The sequence below is a fragment of the Phalangium opilio genome, unplaced genomic scaffold (assembly GCF_054372755.1).
Source record: "Phalangium opilio isolate 3A_F unplaced genomic scaffold, DU_Popi_V2 ptg000032l_1, whole genome shotgun sequence".
In the NCBI taxonomy this organism is placed as follows: Eukaryota; Metazoa; Arthropoda; class Arachnida; order Opiliones; family Phalangiidae; genus Phalangium; species Phalangium opilio.
In genome coordinates, this window is record NW_028324159.1 from 374745 (window position 1) to 384682 (window position 9938).

The 9938-nt window shown below is 35.5% G+C and overlaps 1 non-coding gene across 1 annotated transcript; it reads left to right on the top strand.

Moving 5' to 3' along the window:
- The first annotated feature begins 9579 nt into the window (after nucleotides 1–9579).
- Nucleotides 9580–9652, top strand: TRNAV-CAC (transfer RNA valine (anticodon CAC)). The gene has a single exon. It is a non-coding gene; the product is annotated as a tRNA-Val (tRNA).
- Nucleotides 9653–9938: the final 286 nt, after the last annotated feature.

Consider the following 9938-nt stretch of genomic DNA (forward strand, 5'->3'; position numbering starts at 1 on the left):
GGCTTACACTCTCCTATTGGTTCCTGGCCTTTTTAAGGAGAACTGCAATAGTTTTTTTTGTAAAAGGATACTTGTACAAAGGGTTTTGAATGGCCCTGTCATTGTCTACTCAGGTGAAAGTTGGTTTTCCAACAGTGATTATGAAATTTTTGTTGATGGGAAGAAAATTACTGATGCACATGACTTTTTCTCAGCAATCTCGGCACTGTTTGCTTTGTTTTTTATCTTAAATGTGCGTTATAACGACTCGTTAGTCAAAACTTTAAGTTTCATCGAATCATATTTTGTTGGAATGAAGGAATCAAGATGTGGGGCTGTGGTTAAAAATATTATAAAAAAACATGATAGAAAGTAATAAAATTGGATATAAAATATAAAAAACCAACATTTGGTTTGATAAATCAAAAATTCAGTTTGATGACTCTAAAATTTGGTTTGATAAAAAAGTTTGGTTAAACATTTTCATAAAAACTATAGTTTGGTTAAACATTTTCATACCAACTATAGTTTGGTTAAACATTTTCATAACAACTATAGTTTGGTTAAACTTTTTCATATTTCACGAAAAGTAAAGTTTTGTTTAAATATTTAATAAAGCTAAAGTTTGGTTTAAAATTTGGCAAAGCCTGAAGTTTGGTTTCAAAATTGACAAAATATAAAATGTGTTTTAAAAACTGACAAAAAGAAAAATTGGTTTAAAAATGTTTAAAATCTAAAAAGTAACAAAAACGTTATGTTTTTAAAAATTGATGAAAACTAAAATTTAAAAATTGATAAAAACTAAAATTTGCTTTAAAAATTGATGAAAACAAAAATTTTGTTCAAAAATTAATAAAAACAAACATTTCGTTCAAAAAATTAATAAAAACTTAAGGTTTTAAAAAATTTATAAAAACTAAAACTTGGTCTAAACATTTCGTAAAACTGAAGGTTTTTAAAAATGGGTAAAAACTTAAGCAAGGTTAGAAAGTGATACAAATGTGAAAAAAAATTTGAAAAACTAATAAAGTGTGGATATTGCCAATAATTGATATTAATTATTTGCTCAGTATGTACATATATTCTCAAAAGTATCTTGAGTTTTCATTATGTACATGGCTTGGATATTTGTTCGTCTATAGGCGAGACGAGATGCATAGCTTATAGTGCATAATGAAAATTCAAAACTAGGCCTATTAGTGCATTAGATTAAGGGTTTTAGCTATTCCATTAATGTTCCATACTGCCATTGTTGGTCGTCATTTAAACCATAACTGGTTTTACAAATGCATAATAAAAACCTTTAATGGTCTATTTTTAAATTATATTATGGTTTAGGCTTAAACCCCTTCAAAATCCCTTCAATATAGTGGTTTGAATATCTACCAGTATTGGTATAAAAACAGCAACAAAAGGGTTTAACTACACGCCATATATCTAAAAAATGGTTTCAATTCATACCCTTGGGGGCGTACCACATCTCCTAATGGTTTATTTTCAAACGTTCCATGGTTTTAGTTTTTGACAAAAAGTTCACATTCATTAAGGGTTTTATTCCAAACCTTTATTTTTTGCAGTGTAAAATTAAAGTAGACACGAAATTAATGTAAGATGAACTTAACCAAACATTTAATAACTAACTAACTAACTTGTTGAATTTGGTGGAGCTTTCTTTGGAGAAGCCAAACCAACTGCGGAAGTAACGGGAAAATCTAATAATCTTATCAGTATTTCACACCCTTTCATTTGAACTTTTAAACTATTTTTAGCCGTTTCTTCTCTTTTATCATCGAGGGCTCTATTTATTAGTCGTAATATCACCTGTAGTAGAATGATATAAAAATATTTAAAATTTTCATGTGGGGATAGTTCTTAAATTTAAACAACAAATTCTTTCAATAGAAAACAACTCAGAATCAAGTTTTTCCTCCATTCTATAGGCGAGGTGACACAAAGCTTCAAATCGAGAGACATTAGTATCTTCACTGTATCTTTTACCACTCAATAATAATCGCATTGATTGTTTCACCTGATTGGCAGAAACTAGGACGGTTTTTATCGCGCGCGAAATGGTCAGTCAAACCTTGGCAAGTTTTACAACAAGCATTTTGACAATCGGGGATATTCGTTTCGAATGCTTTTTCCAAACCATCAGAAGGGAGTTCAAATTGATTATTGTTAAGAGCCTAGATTGACCACAAACAATTTATATTCACTTGAAATCTCTCTGGACAAACATGACTGCGCAAATAACCTCACAGAGTCTAAGGTAGTTACAATAACCATTTAATGTCTGAAAACATAATCAAGTTGCCCAGTTTTGCACATTTCTACTATTTTTTCTCTAACATCCTTTTGGAAAAAAACATTTCATTTACTTTCATCATATAATAGTAGAAGCCTACTAGAAATATAGTTCACTAACTCATAAACGACAAGTTAAGACTGATATTAAAGCCTCGTTGGATACTTTCAACTGGTTCATGGCCGTTTTAAATATGTCACAGACCATATTACGAACTTCTTAGACAGGACTACAGATATTGTTAATAATTAGGACGACCACTTTATCCTTTACATTATCAAAACATCGTAATGATTTCGATTCCTTCATAAACCTAATGTTTAAGTCAAAATTGTGCGTTAGGAACAATTAAAACTTTGAAAAACTATTGAATAGTGATTAGCGAGTGATCTCTTGCAAGCTTCCAAATGCGTGATGTTAGTTTGTTTCAAATTATTGATCCATTTTCTTCAAGAAAGGCCTTGAATTCAATTATGCCAAAACTTTTGGAAGGTGTTGCGGCGTTGGTTCCTCTTTTTAAGGCATTGTAATGATCTATATTCAGTTAAGAAAAGAACTAAGGTGTTTGGGTGGTGTTCAAGTTCAACCTAACTAGTCTCCCAAGAGGAGTAGAAATATTTAACGCAACAAATACAGGGAGTTATGCGCCTGCAATAGAATACTTAGAAATAAAATAGAACTTATTAAACAGCCATCAGAAAAGAGGAAGAAGAATTGACGAATATTTCCCCACAAAACTGTGGCCGGAAAGCATCCTTCCCTCACCCACATTTTGTTTTGGGCTTAATCCCTTCCTAGCCTTTATTACCTTCCCTCCTTCCCTTTAGGTGAGTTTGACGCGGTTTCTAGTATCAAGAGTTCAAGACTCAAAAGTTGTCCTCTAGGGCGCATGACTAGGGAGCCCCTGGTACCCACGAACATTGGGCTTTGGGTCGATGAAATTATAATTTATATTTATATGTCTCCAGGAAGACTTGCCACACTATTGCGATAGAATCCTTCCTGTTATAAATAGAAGATAAAACCTTAGGAATTCCGTATTTTATCAACTAATAAACCAATTAAGTTCACCTAAATCATGGTTTAAATACTAATTACATACTAAAATTACATACGAAAATTACCCTAATTACGATTATGAAATACTGCAAGAACGAAAGCTTACGCTTGCCAACAAAGAGGGTAGAAAGAGGGGGAGTAGAAAGTTACAGCCTTGCTAAGGCATTTTGGGTGTTCTCGCTTTTCTTTTTTATTTATTTCTTGAATTTTCCTCCTTACATCCGGTTTATCGCCATTGGCTTATACTCAACCAATTGGAGGACAGAAAAGTTGCGGTCTGCTTGGAGGGAAAACGTTGTCGTCTGCTTATTGTGTAGGTGGTGGTCGTGTAACATTTATCACTAATTATCCAAGTTAATTTTAAATTTAAGCGCGCTTAAACGTCTTCTAATTATTTGCCAAGTTTGTGGTTATCGGCGATTGCTAAAATAATGCCAAGCTTAAGATATCGTTGCTGTTATGGGTCTTGTATGAGAAATGCGAAATCCAAAAAGAAAACGGTTTCTTCATTGGATGTTGGTTTTGTGCGTTTTCCGTCACCCATAACTGAACTAGAAAAGTGTAAAAGATGGGTATCAGCATGTGGACGGCCAAACTTTGGCATTGCAGATGTTACGAAGTCCAGTTAACTATGTAAAATACATTTTCATGGGTTTCAAGGACCTACGACGGAGACCCCCGACCCAGTGCCATTTAATGATATTCATTCAAGTCTTTGTCCTTCCAATATCCGAAATGATTTGGTAAATTCTGAAATTGCTATTTCTTATTTGAAAGCATAATGTAATTAATTCAGTATAAACTATATGTATTTAGATTGAAACATACCAGGAAGCTAGTGTCGGGTTTGAACCAAGTTGCTCTCCCGAATTATCATTTGCCAGTTCATCATTTGAATTGAAACTAAGTAATGAATTAATACTGAAGAAAGGAATTGACACACACTCATTAATCCCTCAAGTTGGTTTGGCTATGGAAGTTGTTGAGAATACTGTTAAATTTAGCAAACTTGAAAGTGGTATTGTAATTATTGAGTGCATTTTTTCTGGACAAACTGTTAGCGTAAACACTGTAGATAAGTGTATAAATTTGCAGTGCATCTATCCAAATTTCGTACTGAGTGAAAACAAGGATATCTATGATTTATTAGAAAAATTAAATAACTTTAATATGTGCCTTGGAAATCCAGACAAAGATTTTGTTAAGTTATTCAAAAAGGAAAATAAGCTTAACCGAACAAAAACCGGGTATTATTGTGAAAAACGTCAAACTATTTTCAGTAATGGTAAACATCTTTTAATACCATCAGAGAAAAGAAGATGTTATGCTTGTATTAGATACAGGAGCTGCCTCAGAAAAATAAGATCAAAAGTAATTTCGCAAGCTTTAGCAATAGTGAAAAAAGGACCAAGTAAGATGATTGTGCCATCAAACTGTCAAAAAACTAAAGCTGCTATTTCAACAATGAGAGAGATATTTCAACAAAGACTGAAAATGGAACCAACAGGGTCTTTTTCTTCAGTGTTCATCAAGCAGCAATTAAAAGCTATGCGTTCGTCAAAGTATGGGATGCGTTGGGATAAAACATTTTTGAAATGGTGCTGTTACTTAAAAAACAAATCGAAATAATCCTATGAAGCACTGCGAAAATCAGGTTGTATATATTTGCCAACCTCGAGAACGCTGTATAATGAGCGTCAAGTAATGACAGTCAAAAGTGGATTTCACCAGGAAACATTTACTGACATGATTCGCAAAACAAATATGGCACATCGTAAACCTTGGGATTGTTATTTCACTATATTACTTGAAGAGATGAAAATCAGAGAGGACTTAATGTGTCATAAAAGTACAGGCTTCTTAACAGGATTTAAGGACTTAAATGATGACATTAACAAGATAGATGATATAAAAAGAGAGGTAAATGGGATTGAGACACAACCATTAGCTACTCATATACTTCAGCTGATGTTAATAGGTGTGACAAATAGAATTCAAATTCCTTTTGCACACTTCCCAACTACTTGCGCTAGCAGTACTGAAATATTTTTTATAATGCAAGAAGCCATCGAAAGACTCGAAAATAGTGGTTTAAAATAATAGGGGTTGTTGGAGATGGAGCGTCAGTCAATAGGAAATATTTTAAAATGTTTTCTGAAGCAGCCGGGAAACTTCAAGATGAAGCTGTACCGATAAAATTCAGTACTCCGAACTTATTTGCTAACGATGAAGAGAGGAATATTTATTTTATATCAGATCCTCCTCATCTTATCAAAACAACTAGAAACTGCTTTAACAACAGTGATAAAGACTCAAAGATTCGCTCTTTGTGGAAGAATAATGAAAATATTTCCCGGGAAGTGACTTTGAAACTCTATTACTTTCAGCTTCGCCGAAGAGGGGAATTCAAACATTTAACCAAGTTGACCTATGGCCATGTCTATTTAAACTCTTACGGAAAAATGAAAGTAAAATATGCAGCACAAGTACTCAGCGAAACTGTAGCATACGCCATCGAAACATGTTTAGAAAAAGATAAATACACTGAGACGACAAAATTAATAAGAGTTTTTAATAAGTTTTTTGACATCTGTAATGTGAAAAACTGTAAAGAGGGATACCAAAAGGGAAAATCGGACAAAGCACCTTTCACATCCGTTAATGACGAAAGACTAGTTTTATGTCTAAAACCATAATACTAGGGGGATTGTTAATAATTTTGCCTTTGTTTTATAGTGGTTGGAATCCAATTTCATCAATTACCTTGATGATTGGGAAGCTGATGTATTTAACCGCGAAGGAAACTTCTCTCCTGGTCAAAGGGCCAAGATGCTTCTTAGTAGAGAAACGATCGAAGGGTTGAAAATGACTGGTATATTGTTTTTAATGACAGGGATTTTAGTATCATGTTTGTAGCTCACTCAATTGTCAGAATGGTCATATTTGTACTTAATAAGGGTGCTCCTTTCGTCCTGACGCAGCATCTTAATCAGGATCCGTTGGAAGAGTACTTTGGAAGGATGAAATCAGCTGGTGGCAGGAGTAACAACCCCTCCGTTTGGCACTACCAGTCAAATATAGATAAGTTAGACTCGTTGAAAGGCTTTGTTTTGGAAGCAATAGGAGGAAACACAACGCTATCTGATTAGCTCAAAAATCTTTAATTGTTTCAACATTGTAAAACTACTTCTTAATCATTTGGCAAGAATTGTAAATATAAATCTTTATCAGGATTATCATCTAAGAAACTATAGTCATTTTCATTGTTTTTGGGCAAGAATTGCAAAAAATAAATCTTTATCAGGATTATCATCTAAGAAACTATAGTCATTTTCATGGTTTTTAGGCAAGAATTGCAAAAATAAATCTTTGTCCGGATTACCGTCTAGGAAACTAAAATCATTTGGATTGGCGTTTGACATGACATGCGTCAAAATGCCTTCCTCAGAAGTTGGCATCATAATATTTGAGTCAATCTGAGTTACTGCGGCAGTATTGGTTTTGACACGTTTGGTTTTGCTTGGCATTGACAGTGTGTAAATATCACGAGCAATATATTTTTTATCACATTGGCTTGGGGTTAGACTAGAAACTGATGATGATGTGACATTACTATAAGTGGCCCTTTGATTAACTGCCACTTTAATTATCCTACTGGGCTTTTTTAGAAGAACTGGTAAAGTTATTGAATTGAAACCCTTTTTTTGAGATCTTGGAAGGAGATTTTAGTGGCCTTTTAGGTGAGTTTTCTTTATTTTTGGTCCCTGTGTATTTTGTTGGAGTGGTAGCTTTGGTTTTCATATCAATGTTTGGTACATTTTGAACATTTGCACGAATGTTTTTTGAAAAGATTCTGACAACAGTTGAAATGTTGATGAAGCCAAACAGAGAACTGATCGTAAACAACCCTCTTTTCGTTCCACCAAACTTATCTTTAACACTATTTCTATATATTTAGTCTCTGAGGAACAGTTGAAGAGGTTACCCGTTGTAATTTCGTTTTTTAAATGTTTCAAAATTAAATCCGACATGAGGCCAGAATTTATATCCTCAAAGAATTGGTTAATGTAGTCCAAATTTTCAGTCTTGTATTCCTCTTTACGCCTTTCAAGTTCAGCCAATGTTTCGTATAACAATATTTTTTGAGAATCTAGTGTCCAAAATCATATTTAATATATTTATTTCAATATACCTACATTTTAAAGTAGTAGAAAGTAAACATAAAAAATTACGAAAACTTACTGTCCATTTCGGCACGGCTTCGTTCATCCATTTCAAAGGGGTTTTTTTTTTTTCCACCTGCGAGCACTAGTGCTTAGCCGTTAGGCCTTGAGCACCAGGAAGAATGGAGCGGGAGACCCTACGCGGCCCAGCACAGACGGGGGCCGCTAGGTCGTATGTGGATAAGCAGGGAAGGAAATGAGGTTTACTTGGGAGGTGACGGAAGGTGGAATTGGGGTAAGTCACCTCCGGCGGACACGGGACAGTCGGCACCTATAGGGTAGGATCGCCGACATGTGTCGTATTCCCTCAAACTTTGCCGCCCAGAAGCTGGGCTTACAGGAGCGCGCCACACTCCCGGCATTTCAAAGGGTTAGCTGATTTAACGGTGGAGCAGACGACGACAACCAAACACGAGAAGTCGCGCGCAAACCGGAAGTTCAGTGGTAACTTTTCAAAGCGAGAACACTCCTGCCAAGCCTTCTACTCCCCCTCTTTCTACCCTCTTTGTTGCCAACCACTACCACTGTTCGAGAGACTAAATTTCTACAACGTATTTCTAAGGCGGTGTAGGAATCGCCCGCCAGGAGACAAAGTAGCCCACAAAGAAAAAACTGGCCTAATAGCGCCAATAGGCCAAAATTTTATTTATTTGTTGAATGACTGCTGTTCGTGGAACCAGCTTTTTTACGAACATCGGATACATTGAGAGATGGAAATAGATTGAACAATGGTTATAATTCAAACAAATGAGATAGAATTAAAAAAAAGAGAATAAGTAAATAGGTGAGGCTAATGCCACACATTGAACCTTAAGCCTTTGGTTAAGCCTTCCAGATCGCGCGTTCTAGTACCCGCTGCTCACGTTTCACCATCAATGCACTGATTGGCGGGCATTGTAAGAGCGAGCGCCTGATCTAAGAGGCTATGGTAAGCCGGTAGTCACATGGCCCTTAACTAACAGGCAAGATTAAAGACCAATTATTTTATTTGAAAATAACTTACATTAATCCTTATAAAGTATTTAATAAAGTATAAAATACAATTTTTAGATAATAAATATTTCAAATTTCCAAACATAGCAAAGATTTTTGTCCTAACCGAACTACAATAGACAAGTGACGCTAGAGAGGGGTGTATAATGTGTATCCCTCCCTTTAGGCGCGCTCTTGTAAGAGGGGCTACTGTACGCGCCCAGTAGGGGGGATGACACTGAACTAAGAGTTGGAAGGGTCTGAAGTTTGCATACGTTGTACTGCCATTACTCTATACCACTCACTACTTTATTCATGGCGGGAAATTTAAATATGTTGGCATAGTAGGCCAGTAATAGGCTTCGACACAAACGGAAAAAAAAGTGAAAGCGATAAGTTTGTAATGATAAAGAACTCTGGTTGGTCACATGATAGTTAATAGTAAAAAACTGTGGTAAAATGCAAAAATATTTAAATTAAAGAATAAAAAAAAACTTAACTTGGTGTAAAAGGCCTTATAATCCATTGGTTTTTCGACTTGACAGTTAAAGGCAGCAAAACTTAGCGCTTTAAATTACTCGTGTAAAGACGGCCCAAGTTACCAGGCCCGCAGCCTCGGGAGGGAGGCACTAGGGACACTGCCCCCTAAAATAAGATTTATGTTTGCCCCTTAATGCCCCATCAAAATTTAAAATGCCCCCTTACCTAATTCTACAGGGCCGGTAGGCCCTTGTAGATATGACTTGATACCGTTTTGTAACGTTAAAGTAAAATTCACATGCTTTTGCTAAATTTCTTATGGAGATTAACATGGGGTTGTTCGTGATTTTTCCCCACCGCTAACTTAAAAACTACAGCGAAGTTACTTTTCGGAATTATCTTATATTAACAATTAAGTATTCAGGGTGTGCTATCAGCCAGTTTGATCAAAACAATTAAGTCTAAGTATGTTAATTTTGGTTAATTACAGAAGTATGGCTTTGACCATCGTGATTGGACATAATAATTAGCTAGATCTCTTGGAAAACTCAGTGCTACCACGTATCTATGGTGCAGTGGTTATCACGTCCGCTTCACACGCGGAAGGTCCCAGGTTCGAGCCCTGGTAGACACATGTATTGACCATCGTGATTGGACATAAGAATTAGCTATATCTCTTGGAAAACTCAGAGCTACTACGTATCTATGGTGCAGTGGTTATCACGTCCGCTTCACACGCGGAAGGTCCCAGGTTCAAGCTCTGGTAACTACATGTTTTGACCATCGTGATTGGGCAAAAGAATTAGCTAGATTTCTTGGAAAACTCAGAATTACCAAGGATCTATGGTGTAGTGGTTATCACGTGCGCTTCACACGCGGAAAGTCCCAGGTTCGAGCCCAGGTAGATACATGTTTTAACC